Raw genomic sequence first — 16,154 nt, forward strand, 5'->3', positions numbered from 1 at the left:
ATTCTAGAGAATTGCTATCATGTGATTTATTTAATTTTTACTGAATCTAACAATCATTTTTTAAGCAGTGGTTATGGATGCAGCACTATGTTAAATGCTCTCTTCCCCAGTCCTGCTGGTGGGCCAGGCCCAGATTAAATAAGTGGAACATACATGCATGTTGGGTCCAGTTATGCAGGGTTGGAGTGGATGTCTGAGGGAATAGCACGAGGAAGACTGAAGATATATGTTGAATCAAAGACTCAAAGAGGATATGTAACTACAACAGAGAGGGTAGGAACAAGGAAGTTGGGAGAGGCAGGAGTTCATGTGGCATACAGAGTATGCACCAAGGCACACCTTTTGTGCAGCATCCTGTCATATTCTGGGACAGGTATGGTTATTCCTACAAATTCAAAGACAAGTAAGATGTTTTCCAGTGAAGTGTACAGCCCAAGTGAGGTTAGATAAATGCTGTACAAGTATAGACAGATACGTTCCAGTAGAAAGAAACTTCTGGCCAACCTCCTGAATGGCCCCTGTGGCTTGATGGCTCTTATGACTCTCTCTCTTCCCTTTTGTGGTAGCTTAGTCTTAATCTAAGCTAATTAACATAGCAGACATTATTGAAGGCTTGGGAAGCTGGAATGATTTACACTGTAACAACATTTACAGCCTGAAGTTTAATTTTAGGCATTTTCGTCTTTAGAGAGAATCCCCAAGCCCTTATTTTAATTCCTATCCTTTCCCCATCCTTCTTTTTTCTCTCCTTCTCTCTCAGTAGGAACTTCCGTTTTTTCTTGCAGAACAATTTTCTGACCTTGACTCCTACCTACAAATGCAGCACTGGGCTTCCCTTTGCATACTTTTGCTGAACTTTGAAATTACTCTGTGTGTGTGTGTGTGTGTGTGTGTGTGTGTGTGTGTGTATGGGATGGTGATGGAGAGGTTGGTTTTATTTTACATGTTTTAATTAGGGGATAAGAATCACATGTGTAGAACATTTTCATAGTTCATAATACACAGTCAAGCAAAGCCAGTAACTATCACTTAAGTCCACATAGTTATTCTTTTAGATTATACCTTTTCTTTAATGATTTGATTAATATATTTTCATGGGACTGACAGTCTTCTCAGTAGCATGACCCTGTATCAATCATTCATTCATTCTGCAAATACTTGTTGAATAATTGCTATGTTCCAGGTACTATGTTAGGAACTGGGAATGTAAAAATAAACAAAAATAGATACTTTCTCTGCCCTCATGGAGTATATAATATGGTAGGGGAGACATAGACAATAATCAACTTATCTTAAGACTAAAACAGTACCAAGGAGAGGTACATGGTACTATGAATGACTGTAAGTGCTGGGATTTGACTAAGTTAGGTGGTTGGAAGGGTTCCCTAAAGGAGTCACACTTAAGAGGAACAAGCACATGAAAAGATGCTCAACATTCCTAATCATCAGAGAAATGCAAGTCAAAACCACAATGAGATATCACCTCACACCTGTCAGAATGGCTATCATCAAAAAGACCACAAATAATAAATGTTGGTGAGGATGTAGAGAAAAGGGAACCCTAGTAGACTGTTGGTGGGAATGTAAATTGGTGCAGCCACTTTGGAAAACAGTATGGAGGTTCCTCAAAAAGCTAAAAATAGAGCTACCATATGATCCAGCAATCCCACTTGTGGGTATATATCTGAAGAAAATGAAAATACTAATTCAAAAAGATACATGCACTCCAATATTCATAGCAACATTATTTACAATAGCCAAGATGTGGAAGAAACCTAAGTGTCCATCAACAGATGAATGGATAAAAATGTGGAATGGAATATTACTCATCCATAAAAAAGAATGAATTTTGCCATTCACAACAACACGGATAGACCCGAGGGGTATTATGATTAGTGAAATAAGCCAAATAGAGAGAGACAAATACAGTATGTTATTACTTATATGTGGAAACTAAAAAATAAAAAAAGAATGAATATAAAAAACAGAGTCACAGGTACAGAGAACAAACTAGTTGTTACCAGTCAGGGAGAAAGAAGGGGGAAGGGGCAAGATAAGGGTAGGAGATTAGGAGGTACAAACAAACTACTATGTATAAAATAAAAAAGCTACAAGGATATATTGTACAGCATGAGAAATATAGTCAATATTTTACAATAACTTTTTAAAAAACTTTTTCAGTTTTGACAGTCTAGGGTTGTATTTTTTAAAATTAATTAATGTATGTATTATTTATTTTTGGCTGTGTTGGGTCTTCGTTGCTGCGCGAGGGCTTTCTCTAGTTGCAGCAAGCGGGGGCTAATCATCGTTGCGGTGCTCTGGCTTCTCATTGTGGTGGCTTCTCTTGTTGCAGAGCATGGGCTCTAGGTGCCCGGGCTTCAGTAGTTGTGGCACGCGGGCTCAGAAGTTGTGGCTCGTGAGCTCTTGAGCGCAGGTTCAGTAGTTGTGGCCCACGGGCTCAGTTGCTCCGCAGCACGTGGGATCTTCCCAGCCCAGGGCTTGAACCTGTGTCCCATGCATTGGCAGGTAGATTGTTAACCACTGCACCACCAGGGAAGTCCTACAGTAACTTTAAATGAAGTATAATCTATAAAAGTATTGAATCACTATGCTGTACACCAGCAATAATGTAATATTCTAAATCAACTATACTTCAATTTTTAAAAATTCATTAAAAATAAGTAAAGTGTAATCTGAAGAATGAGTAAGGTGTTAACTAGACAAAATGAGAAGTAAACAGTATCAGTGTTCTTGGAAGAAAGATAAGCATGTGCAAAGGCCCTAAGGATGAAAAAAGGGCCAGATTGGCTAAAGAAAGGTATAGCTAGAGAAGTAATTAGGAGTCATATTATATTGGGACTTACAGGCATAGTGAAGGGCTTAGAATTTCTTCTAAGTGCAGTGAGACAAATATTGAATGTTTTTAAGCTGGGGAGAGAAATAATTTGATTTATTATACAAAAAGAATGCTGTGTCTCCTCTATGGAAAATGGATTGGAGAGGAGGCAGGGAAATCGGTGAGAAGGCTGTTGTAGGAGTGCACATAATGACGGGAACCTGAATTGGGTTGTGGCAGTGGAATATATTGTTGGAGGTAGAAACCACAGGACTTGGATATATTGGATAAGTGTATGGTGATGCGACACAGGGATGTGTAAGTAACTGGGTGGATGTTATTATCATTTACGAAGATGGGAAGATTGGGGGAATAACTGGTTCTGGGGGAAAAAAATCATGAGTTTAGGTTTCATGTTATGTTTATTGTGCTTCAATCTAAATGGAGATGTCAAGTATATCCTTGAATACGAGTCAAGGGATCAAAGTCTCTGCTAGAGACCTAATATTGATTTTGGTGGTCATTAGCATGCAAATGGGATTTAAGGCCATCCATGGGAATATAAGAGATCTGTTAGAATATGGAAAGAAAAGAGACAGAGGCTTAGGAGAGTGCCCAGAGGAACTATCACATTTAGAGATGTGAGAAAAGAGGGATAGCCTTAGAGGTAAGAAGAAAGGGAGAGATTGAGGTGTAGGAACCAAGAAAAGAGAGTTTTTAATAAGGAGGGAGTGCTGCTAGAAGTCCAGGAGGTCAAGTAATAGGAAGACAGAAAAGTGCCATTGAACTTGGCAACATGCAGGTTGTTGGTGACCTTGAGAAATATAGTTCAGCGGAGTGGTGGAACAGAAGTCAGATCACAATAGTTTGAAGAGTGAATGGAGGGTGAGATATTGGAAACAATAATGTGGACAACTCTTAGGAGAATTTTTACTGTGAAGGAAAGTAGAAAAATTAAAGGAGATTTGGGGTCAAGGAAGATAATGGCATTTTTTCCCCTTTAATTTAATGTGGGAGACAGCAGAACAGGTTTGTATTTTGAGACTTATCCAGGAGAGAAGAAGAGCTAGATGATACAAGAGATCAAGGATATAACCAAAATGAGAAGTTCTTTAAGGCTAGAAGAAATGGAATCCAGAGGAATTGGCCTTCATTAAATGGAGGGACAATTATACCAGGGTAACAGAAAGTAAGAAACAAATATTTTTCTATGTCAGAGATTAAAAAGTCATACTGAGGAGACACTTCTACCCAGTATATAAGGTATAGTTAAGGCATCCCAGTTTGTGTACATGGTGTAATTTTGGGCACATAGATGCTAGTTTGTTGTGAATAAGTCAAGAACTTGGACACAATAGTTGGCAACAGATGAAAGAAATCATCATGTGACTGGGTGGTGTGGTGACAAGTGGTGAGGCCTACTTCCCCATAGATCCGAAAACTAATAGCACTCAAGAGGCTAGGAAAAAATTACATGTGGCAAGAAGGAAAGGTACTGATGAACATTTTTTTTCTTTTATGTGCCAGAAAAAATGGGTATTTACCTTTCTTAATGTATATGTACTAAATATACAGTGAAATATAACTTTAAACACATAAACATTCCCAGTGACTCAACCAACAATAACAAAAATGTCAGCACTCTAAATTACCAGCTCTGTAGTTTTTCCAATCCTCCTGGTTATACAGATATAATTTTACTTAGTTGTGATCATTGTATATGCATCATTTTGAATTCTGCATTTTTTGCTCATTGCTTTATATTGCCCCTTCCTTATTTCTACATAGTTCTCATATTTGTCATTCTTAATACCAGTAAAATATTCCCTTGCATTAATGTACTGAATTCTGCCTAAGCATTCCCTCACTGCTGGGCATTTGGGCTGTTTCCAGTTTTTGTCTGTAATATATAGCACAGCTGTAAACATCTTTATACAAATAGGTTTTTTAAAAATTTCTTTTGAATTACAACCTTGGGCTATATTCCAAAAAGCTGGGTTTCTGGGTCAAAGTACTGTATATAATAATTTTTATGGCTTTTGTATTTGTTGCCAAATTTCTTTTCAGAACAGTTTCACCAGGTTGAAGGGCAGCAATGTATTAGTGTATCTTTTTCCCAATACTCTACAACGAGTATTATTTTTATTAATTTACTCTATTTTAATTAATGCAAGATTGTACCTCATGGTTGTTTAAATTTGAATCCTGTTAACTGCGAAAAGAACCAAACATTTTCCAAAACTTTATGTTGTCTCCTTTCCCCTTATTCCACATTTGACTAATGACACAATAACCATTTTGCCTGAGACACAGACCAGGAGGTCATTTTAGATTCATTCCTCTCCTTTGTTCACAGTCTCCATTAGTTAGTTATTAAGTTTTGTTATTTCTGACTTCTTAGTATCACTCATATCCCATCTTCCTTTCATTTTTATTTTAAACCTTATCATTTTTCCTCCTAAACAATTTCTCCATATCTAGTCTCAGACTCTAATTTCTCCTTACAGATTTCTGAGTAATTTTTTAAAACTGCAACATGTGGTCAAGTCACTCTTGCTTGAAATCCAAACCCTTTCACATGTACCCCTGGCCTTTAGGGTCCAGTACCTGCCTTCTTTGCAGCTAGTCAGTAGCTACACACCCTTGCACAACCTGCACTTAGTACATCAAAGTATATGTCCATCTTAGAAGATGCCACACTTTTTTACCTTTGAACCTTTTTATTTTGTGTCGTTTTCTTTGGAATACCACTCTCTTCCCTTATTTTTCTTCTTTCCAATAGATCTTCTCTGACATCTTCAGGCAGGATTTCTTATCACCTCCTCTGTCCTTATATGGTACTTTATTTTTCTGCTATAGCACTTATCAAATTGATGATAACTTACTTATTTACCTATCTGCCTCCCCTAACAGACTGTAGACTAAGGTCAAGACTCGGTCTATGTTTTATTGATTCTGTAGCCTTCAGAATCTAGGAATAGCTTTAGTTTTATAGAGCCAAACTAATTTTTAAGCTTAAAAAAGCTTAAAACTACTTAGGTATTTACTGGACTATATAGGACTATCTTCCCAGTTAGGATATGAACAAACAGAGAGAGAATCTTCATGTTTATGTCTTCAGATACTACCATGTTGCCTGGAATATGGGAAGTACTTAATAAAATGCTTGTTATATTATTTCCATTTCCTCATTCAGGAACTGGCTTTTCCCAGTTATTGATTTTTATCTAAAGGCATAAGTAGTGTTCTTTAGGGTTTTATTATTTTCCTCTGCTTTTCTTTTGTAAACTTTTATGCATCATCTATGTAATGACAATTTTATCTTAATGTATTGCTTTTCTTATTACTTTGAAATATGTTTTTATTGCTTCAGAAGTTAACTTTTTATTATAGTTGTTCTTATCCATTTTCTTGTTGGTTGTCTTTTCTGTTTCTTTCCTTACACAGTTAGGATAAAGTTACTATTTCATTTTCACATAGCCTTTTAAAAATGTTTTAATTTTCAATGTTAGGCTCTTTAACTTATTTGGAGTTTGTTGCTGTATGTACTATAGAGTAAGGACCTAATCTATTTTTTGGTGATGTGACAGTGTCAAGAAAAGCAGGTATTCATTGAAAGCATGTTTACTGAGGCTTTTTGGGGGGCTTTCAAATCATAGGGAGATGAATACTAAATTATCTCTCAATAAACATTTATTGAACAGCTATTTCATGTTTGATCCTTGCTTAAGTGTTGGGTTTATATTGATGAATAAAACCAAAGTAACTCTTATCCTCTTGGAGCTTAGCAAGACAGAGCCACAGTAAATAAGAAAACAAATTATCCCAAATTGTATATAATTCTGTGAAGGAAATGATCAGGATACCTGGAGTTGGAGGATTTATTTGGACAAGGTGATCAGAGAAGACTTATCTGAGGAACAATTTATTTAAGCCAAGAACGAAAGAATAAGAAGAGGCCAATTGTTCAAAGATCAGAGTGAAAAAAGTTTTAGATAGAGGTGGTAGGTCGTGTTTGTCAATGTCCTGAATCAGAAACAAGGTTAAGGCATTTGAGCAATAGAAAGATGAGAATTATAGTGAGCAAAAGGAGAGCAGTAGGAGATGAGAATGCATAGACAGGCAAGAACCAGATCATTACTGAACCATGTATACCATGGAAAAGAGGTTGTGTATTTTATTCTCTGAGCAATGGACAGCTATTACAGAGTTTTTATAAGGGCAGCAACATGTACCAGAGTCTACTCTGTTTTGTGTGCCAAATAGATTTTAAGGTGCAAAAGTAAGAAATCAAAAGAGTTCAATAAGGAGGGTTTTCACTATGAGGTGTGTGTATGATTGGGTTAAGGTAATGGCAGAAGAGATGGAGAGAAGTTAAGGTAGACTTGCTTTGTTGATGGATATCCCAGCAAGGTGGGGGTGAGAGAATAGGAGGAATTAATAAAGGATGACTTCCACCTTTTGAACGTTAGCATCTCTCTTTCAAGAGCCATCACATGCAGAAAAGGGAGGTTTTCAAAAGGAAGTTACACCAAAATGAACACATATTCATACTCAGGAAACAGTATCTCTGGAGCAACAAAAGATGACTTTAAACTACATTGGCGGGCTTCCCTGGTAGCACAATGGATAAGAATCTGCCTGCCAATGCAGGGGACACGGGTTCGATCCCTGGTCCAGGAAGATCCCACATGCCGTGGAGCAACTAAGCCTGTGTGCCACAACTACTGAAGCCCACGCACCGTGCTCCGCAACAAGAGAAGCCCGCGCACCACAAGGAAGAGTAGCCCCTGCTTGCTGCAACTAGAGAAAGCCCGTATGCAGTAACGACGACCCAACACAGCCAAAAATAAATAAATAAAATAAAAATAAAAATAAATAAACTACATTGGGTGTGCTTCAAGTTCAGGATAGTGATCTGAGCACAAGCTCCATTTCCTTCTGGAACATCATCCCAACTCCTATTAAAAACTGATAAAGAACAATTCTGTAATAACAGCACACGAAAGAGGGATCATTAGCAGATGAGAGACTTCTGAAAGATTTCTATAAGACAGTAAACAGATGGAAGCCTGTTGACAGAGTAATCAGAGTGAGGAAGTGGCAACCCAGAGAACATGGGCTCTGAGAAAAGATAGAGAATCTGTCTTGCAGATAGGCTTAGAAGCCAGAGAGGGTGAGGTGGGAAAGGGGGACCAAGCCAAGGGGTTAATATGAAAGTCCGTCTTCAGAGGGACTACACCCACAACTCAACTCTCCCCTCCATCATTTTAAGTCCCCTACCCTGCCTACAGAGCAAAGACAGCTCTGTCTATCATCTACTAGCAAATGCCAAACCAATAGTTAGGAACCTTCACCAAAAAAATACTGCCGGAATACCTGGGGATGAGCTAGTATTGCTAAGGTGGAGTTGCTTCTGCATAGTAAAATGCTGAGTAGAGCACTGTGGGATACCCTAGCCCAAAGGCTATCTGTGTCCTCCCTCCTCCCTCTCTAAAGGGAAGTGTGTTGGTCAACAAGCTGTGACCACAAAATAGAGATCCCAAGGAAAGGAGAGACTTATCAAAAAAAACCCCATATATTCAACAGCTTAGAAAAATCTGCACCTACTACCTAGAAGAATCTATTTAGTCCCCAATTTTAAAAAATAGATAGGCAAAGATCACAAGATGTAAGAAGGAATCAAGTAACATAAAAGAGAAAAAACAAGACAAATACATTTAAAAAATTGACCCAAGAAGAATTATAATTCAAGATCAGAACTAGAAAAGTAAAAAGCTATAGTTAGTATCCTTATAAAGATATAGTAAGATACTGTATTTATATATACTGTATTTTGTATACAGAGCAAAAAAATATTTTTTTAAACTAAATATATAATTGCTGAAATTAAGCCCAATAAATGTAAGGTAATGATTTCTTAGATATAACACTGAAAGCATAAGTGATAAAAGAAAACACTGATTAGCTGGATCTCATAAAAATTAAGAACTTTTGTGCATCAAATGATACCATCAAGAAGGTGAACAGACACACATAATAGGAGAAAATATTTGCAAGTCATACAGCTGATAAGGAATTTATATCCAGAATATATATATATATACACACACACATATCAATTCTTACAACTCAACAGTAATATGACAACCTGTTTAAAAATGACCAAAAGGGATTTGAATAGGCATTTCTCCAAAGAAGACATACAAATGGCCACTAAGTACATGAATAGATGTTCCACATCATTAGCCACTAGGAATGTGCAAATCAAAACCACAGTGAGATACCACTTTACATCCACTAGGATGGCTACAATCAAACAGACATACAAAAGCAAATGTTGGAGAGGACGTGGAGAAATTGGAACCCTCATACACTGCTGGTGGGCATATAATATGGTACAATTACTTTGGAAAACAGACTGGCAATTACTTGAAAGGTTAAACATAGAGTTACCATATGACTTAGAAATTCCATTTCTAGGTATATACCCAAGAGAAATGAAAACATATGTCCACACAAAAACTTGTAAACTTATTTATTGTGGCATCATTCATAATAGCCAAAAAGTAGAAACAACCCAGATGTCCATCAACCAATGAATGGATAAATAAAATTCAATAAATCCATACAATGGAATATTACTTGAAAATAAAGAGAACTGAAGTACCAACACTTGTTGTCAGAGATGAACCTTGAAATCATCATGCTAACTGAAAGAAGCCAGTCACAAAAGCCCACACAGTGTGTGGTTTCCTTTATATGAAATGTCCAGAATAGGCAAATCTATAGAGACAAAAAGTAGATTGGGTTGCCTAGACTGGTGCAGGTTTCAGGGAAATGGAGAGTGACTGCTCATGGGAATGGGATTTCTTTTTGAAATTAAATATTCTAAAATTAGATTATGTTGATAGTTGCACAAATTTGTAAATATAATAAAAACTATAGAACTGTACAGTTAATGAGGGGATTATATGGTATTAAATTTTATCTCTGAAAAGCAGTTAAGAGTCCAATAAAAGAATTATAAGATAAAATCAAGGAAATCTCCCATACACAGAGTGTTGGACAGAGACAAAAAATTTGGGATGAAATCTTACTGGTATAAAAGATCAGTTCAGGATCCCCAACAGCTGTCTCACAGGATATCCAGATCCAGAAACAAGGAAGAAAATTATGGTTACAGAAAAGATTGAAAACCTTATCAACCTTTACAATGGAAAATTAAGGGGACAGTTGACAGAAAATAGGCGGTAAAAATGGAGAGAAGAAATATGACCCACACGGCTGATATCCTCTTATAATATGTATGGAGTTGGAAAATATTGTTTAAGCCATTGAAATAATAAATTGAGATGTGGAGAAGAGGAGGCCCAGTAAACCACGCACATGGAGTTAACCCTTGGTTAGAATGAATTATGGCAGCATTTCCTTAAATGTGTTCTGGAAAATATCAATTCTGCAGGATAAGAACATTATGTGGAGGGGGAAAAAAGTAAAAGGTTCCATAGTCAAGTAAGTTTGAGAAATACTGGGATATACAAATGTACTGAAACACTTTCCAGCATCTTTATTACATTAGCTTACATTCTGAATCTCCAAGAAGGGGATTTAGCACGCAGAATTTAAAAAATTTATTTGACCGTAGTCTTATTTTCCGAGACTATCTTGAGGGACTAGTGTTCCACTAACATGTTTGGACATCACTGACTTGGAATATGAGCCCTGCTTCAGGTGAGATATGGCCATAGAGCAAACAATAGCAAAAGAATTACAATTTGGAGAACTCAGGACTTGGACCATTTCAATAGCCCCATTACTGGTCTATTTGCTTCCATTCTTGTCCTCTCCAGTCTGTTCACCACTCAGCTGCCAGAAAATCTTTTACAAACATAATTCACATGATGTCAGTCATTTGCTAAAGACTCTTTAATGACTTTTCATTGCTCTTAGAATAAAATTTAATCTCCTTACCACATCCAACAAGGCTCTGCAATGAGCAGTCTGGCTGCTGCCCAGCTCTTCATTATCTTCTCCAGATTTCCCTTTCCTTACTTCACTCAGGCCTCACTGGCTTGATATGTGCTAAGTTTCTCTCTCTCTTTTTTTTTTTTTTTTTTTGGTGGGGGGCGGGGGTTGCACAACACATGCTTTTCTTTCTACCCAGAGTGTCCTCTCAGCTTGCTGCATGGCTGGTTTCTCCTCACCCATCAGAGTTCTTTCTTGAATAGCCTAGCTAAGTGATTCTCTATCAGCGCACTCTGTTATTTCTCTTTATGGCATTTATCACAAGTTATAACTGCATATTTACTGTTTATTTTTTGCTTATAGATCATAAACTCCATGAGAGCAGGAAGTTGTCTGTTGTATTTACTAATATATATTCAGTGCTGGCAAAAAGCCTAGCACACGGTGGGTGCTCCAATTTGTTGAATGAAGAATGGAAGTTATACTAATATTTTAGAGAGTTGCTAGTGGCATATTCTAACCTGAACCTAGGTTAGAACAGAAAGCTAGACAGGACCTTTAACTCCCATGGTGGCCCAGAGAGCTATGGAAAGCATTCCAATTTGGGCAAAGAGGATAAAAGCAGGAGAATTAGGAAGGAAATAATGGTCTTTTCCATCACAGCAGACCACATTTTGTATGCTGTGTGCTCAATGATCTACAAAACAGAAACAGAAAAATTGCCTTTTTATATCCAGAATTTCTATCTTTAGTTCTGTCTAATTACCAAAACTTCTACTAAGTGCCTAATGCTGATTTATAGACTCCACTGGTACTCAAAGCATAGACGGCAGTGAAAGTGGTATGGGTGGGTAAGGATAGAAAGTTCACTATGTTCCTATACACAGGCTCTCATTATGACTTTTGTGGGCCCTGGGCATTCTTGACCTCATGGGTCCCTTCCTCCATAAAGACATTAAATCAACAGCCTTCTGTGTTCTACTGTAGTAAGTCAATATAGCAGGATTGGGGGCAAGGGTGGAAATAGCAGGAATGTGAAGAGCATACACTTTAGAACTAGATGAGACCCAGATCAGCTTCTAGCTAGGTCACCTTGAATTCTTTAACCTCTCTAAAACCTCGGTCTCCTCATTGGTAAAATGAGGCTACTGAAATTATCTATTTCTTAGGCTTGTTGTGAAGTTAAATGAGATAATGAATTGAAAGTGCTTAGTGTAGTTCCTGGCACAGTCCACACCTAAAGAGATGTCAGCTACAATTGTTAAGGACAAGTGAATTTCAAATTGAAAAGGCAGGGTTTTTTTCTGACTTTTTGCCTATTACTCAATGTAGCCTTCTAAGCAGTTCAGAGAACTGAATGAGACTGAGAACTAGAAAGATTAGCTACAGTAACATTGCATTATAATGAGGGTGATCACAGCTCCTGCCTACAAACCTACTTACACCACATTCTTGTTTGGAGTGGGAAATTGCACAGCCGGGAACAATTTGGTGCACAGAGGAATCATCACAGTGTTTTTCCTAATAATTGTTATGTTTTATTTCACCTGTGAAAGAGTATATGACTTAAACTACAGGAGGCGAGAACAATTTATTCCTCTTAGTTTATAAGAAGTTTCCTTCTCCGCCCGTAGAGAGGCAGGGCCTCCCAGCAGCTGTTCAGTGCTAATTAACAAGGAAGCACTGGCTACTGTAAAGGTCTGCTCCCTAGCTGAGAATTATGCTAATGACTGCTTACTTCTAAACTTGCTTTTTTTTCTTTTTATTTATTTTTTCCTGGACAGGACTTCTTTCTTGATTAGAGAGACAGCCTAATTCCTGACCCAAGCCCAAGGATATCAGTTATGGCTATTATGATGAAGGATGTTTCTCTCTTCTTTTGTTGTCAGAGAAGTCAGATGGGGGTTAGAAAGAACATTGGAGAAGGAGACTGGTGTCCTGGGACATAGATTTAGGTTTGACACATACGGTCTTGGGAAATATCTTCCTCACTTTCTTTTTTTCCACTCCTTTCCTCCCTTCCCCATTCTACTTTCCCTAAGAACCCTACTTTTCCTCTAAGAATGACCTACTCTAACAGGTGCTGCTAAGATCACAATCTGTAAAAGGTGTGGCCCATGGTCCTCCCTCAATGGAAGTACCTGGAGAGCTTCTTTAAAATGCAGCATGAGATATAGTACAGAGAGGTCCCAAGTCCCCTTTATCCAGTTTCTCCCAACAGTGACATCTTGTGACACTATAGGACAATATCACCACTAGGACATTGGCATTGATACAGTGGAGATACAGACCATTTCTGTCACCACAGGGATATCTCATGTCACTCTTTCATCCTTCTCATTCTCGCTCTTTACTTAAAACTCCGGCCAACCACTAATCTGTTCTCTATTTCTATAATTTTGTCATTTCAAAAATGTTACATAAATGGAATAATATAATACGCAACCTTTTAGGGTTCGATTGTCCACTCAGCATAATGCCCTGGAGATTCAACCAGGTTGCTGCATGTGTCTATAGTTTGCTCCTTTTCATTACTGGTAGTGTTCCATGGTGTGGGTAGACTACATTTTGTTTAACCATTCTCTCACTGAAGGACATCTGGTCCTGTTGCTGTTTATTATGAATAAAGCTGCTATAAATATCTCTGTAAAACAAAATGCAGCATGATTCTTAGGCTCCAGCCCAGACCTACACAACCAGAATGTGTGGGGATGGGACATAGACATTGGCATTTGAACAGGGACTTCAGGGATTCTTTGCACCCCAAAGTATGAGAACTACTGCCCTATAATATAGACAGAGCAGGTCTTATTATCTTATTTTACAGATTAAGGAATGGAGGTACACAAATGCTAAATTATTTACCAATCTCACATTTATTGAGTGCCAGCAGTGTGCCTGGCAGTACCCTTGTTTCTTCATGTATGTTATCCTGTTCATCTTCACAATGCCTTTGGGAAGTAGGCTCTCTCCATTTGAAAACATTCAGGGAGGTTAAACAACTTACCCAGGGTCACATGGCTAATATGTTGTGGAGCCAGGTCTTAAATCAAGTATCTATATGACTCCTAGGCCCATGCTCTTTCTACACTGTGGTGCTGTTTTCCTGAATTTTCATCTTTGAGTGAAGCCACATGGTCTAGCATACTGGAAAAAATATATAATACTCTTCGCCTTAGTTCCATAGTTTTCACTCTCATAGACTCAGCTTCATACTGGGACTTGACCTTTTGGAAAGTCTGCTTTTCTGTGTGAAATTCTTCACGATATCTTGATGCATTTTTCCTCCTTCCCACCTGGCTCCACAGCCAGGACAAATCATATCAGGTCAGTTATAGCCTTCTTTGCCTGAATCCGGCAGCATTTTAGACTGTCGAGACATGTCTGTCATAATATTCCCCTAACCAGCACCTTCCAGCTCCAGCCATAGCCTTCCAGATCTGTTTCAACATCTTCTTTCACCATCCCTCATCCCTCTGCTATTTGTCTTCATTCTAATCAAGCAAACCTATTTTGTCCTTTCTGTATTATTGTCTCACATCTGCCTCCATTTTATTCCAGACATTGTTCTATAGCCTCCCTCCTCCCAAGTCCCCATTAGCAGCATGAAATAGCCTTCATCTTGGGGGCCAGTTCCAGGTAATAGTGCTTGGCACCCTATCTTGAGAAGGATTCTTAGGCCAATTCTGAGATTAGGGAAAGAGTATTGAGATCTATTACCAAGGTCTACCATGGGTTCAGAAAAAGGGAGCACATATCATAAATTTGCCATCTCTGCATGGTTAAAGCAAGGGATTTAAAGTCAGAAATGGATTTGATTCTTAGCACTGCAACTTATTAGTTGGGTGATCTTGAGCACAGTTTCTTCATCTATAAAATGAAAGTAATAATACCTACCTTATAAGATTGTACATTATGTAAACTGCTTACCAAGTGCCTGTCAATCAGTAAGTGGTAGCTAACTTATTTTTTCCTTTCTTCATTAAGATCCTTCTTAAATTAAGCCTCATGGATGTAACTTTTATTGGCAAGAGAGATTCTATGGAGAGTCTCACCCCTCTCAAGTCCCTGTATGTTAAAAACTCTATAAATCTATCAAATTAAGGGAATTATAAGCTAGAAGAGAAGCCTAAATAGAGAGCTGCACTAGCTATTAAAGTCAATGAACATATAGCCATGCTATTTATCAGCCTACTGCAAGTGTAATAGTATATATAAATAAGGGTGGGGAGAGAAAAAGGAAGAGAGGGAGGGAGGGAGAGGGGAAGGGAGGCTTGAAGGGAGGAATGGAAGGAGAAAGAGAAACGGAGAGAGTAAAAACAGAGAGAGAGAGGGTGGGGAAGAAAGAGATCAATATTTTATTTCTTCTAGAGCTTAATATATAGTTAACCTAGTATAGCTTAATATATAATTAGCCATGGAAATGTAAGTGACTTTGGACCAAACAGAAGATGCCTGGTTTGCTGTAACTCAAAATTAATGATTTCCTCACAAGTTTTTCCTAGCTTTTGTGTAGAATGGCTGTCACATCTTATTCATGTTAGTTACATAACCAAAGATCCTCCTTGTGGACAAGGAAAAGGATCAGGCTGCCACACTCTTACTGAAGTTTGTAGTCATTTGGACGTGCAGTTCCCCATGAAGGGTTTATCCTCTTTCCTGGGAGCAAAATTCAGAAACCAGTTTTCAGGGTTGCACTCTGTGGTCCAGAAGCAGAAATCAAACCCCAAAGACCATGAATAAAGATGTGCCTAATTATAAGAGAGAGCTGTGGTATGCACTGGGAGAGAAGGCTCCACAACATTTCAGATGCGTCATATGTGCAGGTGGATAACAAAGGAAAGACATTCTCCCAGATTTGGGGTCCCTTGGGGGAGGAAAGGAACTCACAATGAAAGGGAATATTTTGTTCTTTTCCGTAGCAGCATATTTGCTCCAGTGGGAAAGATTCCCCAGTACTGAAAGGTCTGCCTGGCACTGGCCAATTTCCTTAGGTACAGGTCCTTGCCACTTCCCTCTCTTATCCTTTTTTGAATGACTGGATGTCAGCATGAGGACAGACATCTTCTGTTCTCTGAAATAATCATCCAAGATTTCTGTCTTCATAATTCAGGTATGGAGACATCCAACCTTGGAAAACCAAGATCTTTCCTTTCTGTCATTATTCACATCCTGGGTCATCTTTTACTTGTTCATTCACAGACCTAAATCTAGGGATTAGAATGGAGGTGGATGGTTGAAAATGCTTGGATAATACTGGACCCTAAACAGAATTTCACTTTCCCAATGGTATTTCACTCCTGACAGCCCTAGTCTGTGTGCATGTTATTCCACCTCTAATATTACTGTT

General features: G+C 38.1%; 1 protein-coding gene across 3 annotated transcripts in view; it reads left to right on the top strand.

Moving 5' to 3' along the window:
* HPSE2 (heparanase 2 (inactive)) overlaps positions 1–16,154 on the top strand; it is a 614,901-nt gene that overhangs the window by 365,891 nt on the left and 232,856 nt on the right. The window lies entirely within an intron of this gene.

The sequence above is a fragment of the Balaenoptera ricei genome, chromosome 16 (assembly GCF_028023285.1).
Source record: "Balaenoptera ricei isolate mBalRic1 chromosome 16, mBalRic1.hap2, whole genome shotgun sequence".
NCBI lineage: Eukaryota > Metazoa > Chordata > Mammalia > Artiodactyla > Balaenopteridae > Balaenoptera > Balaenoptera ricei.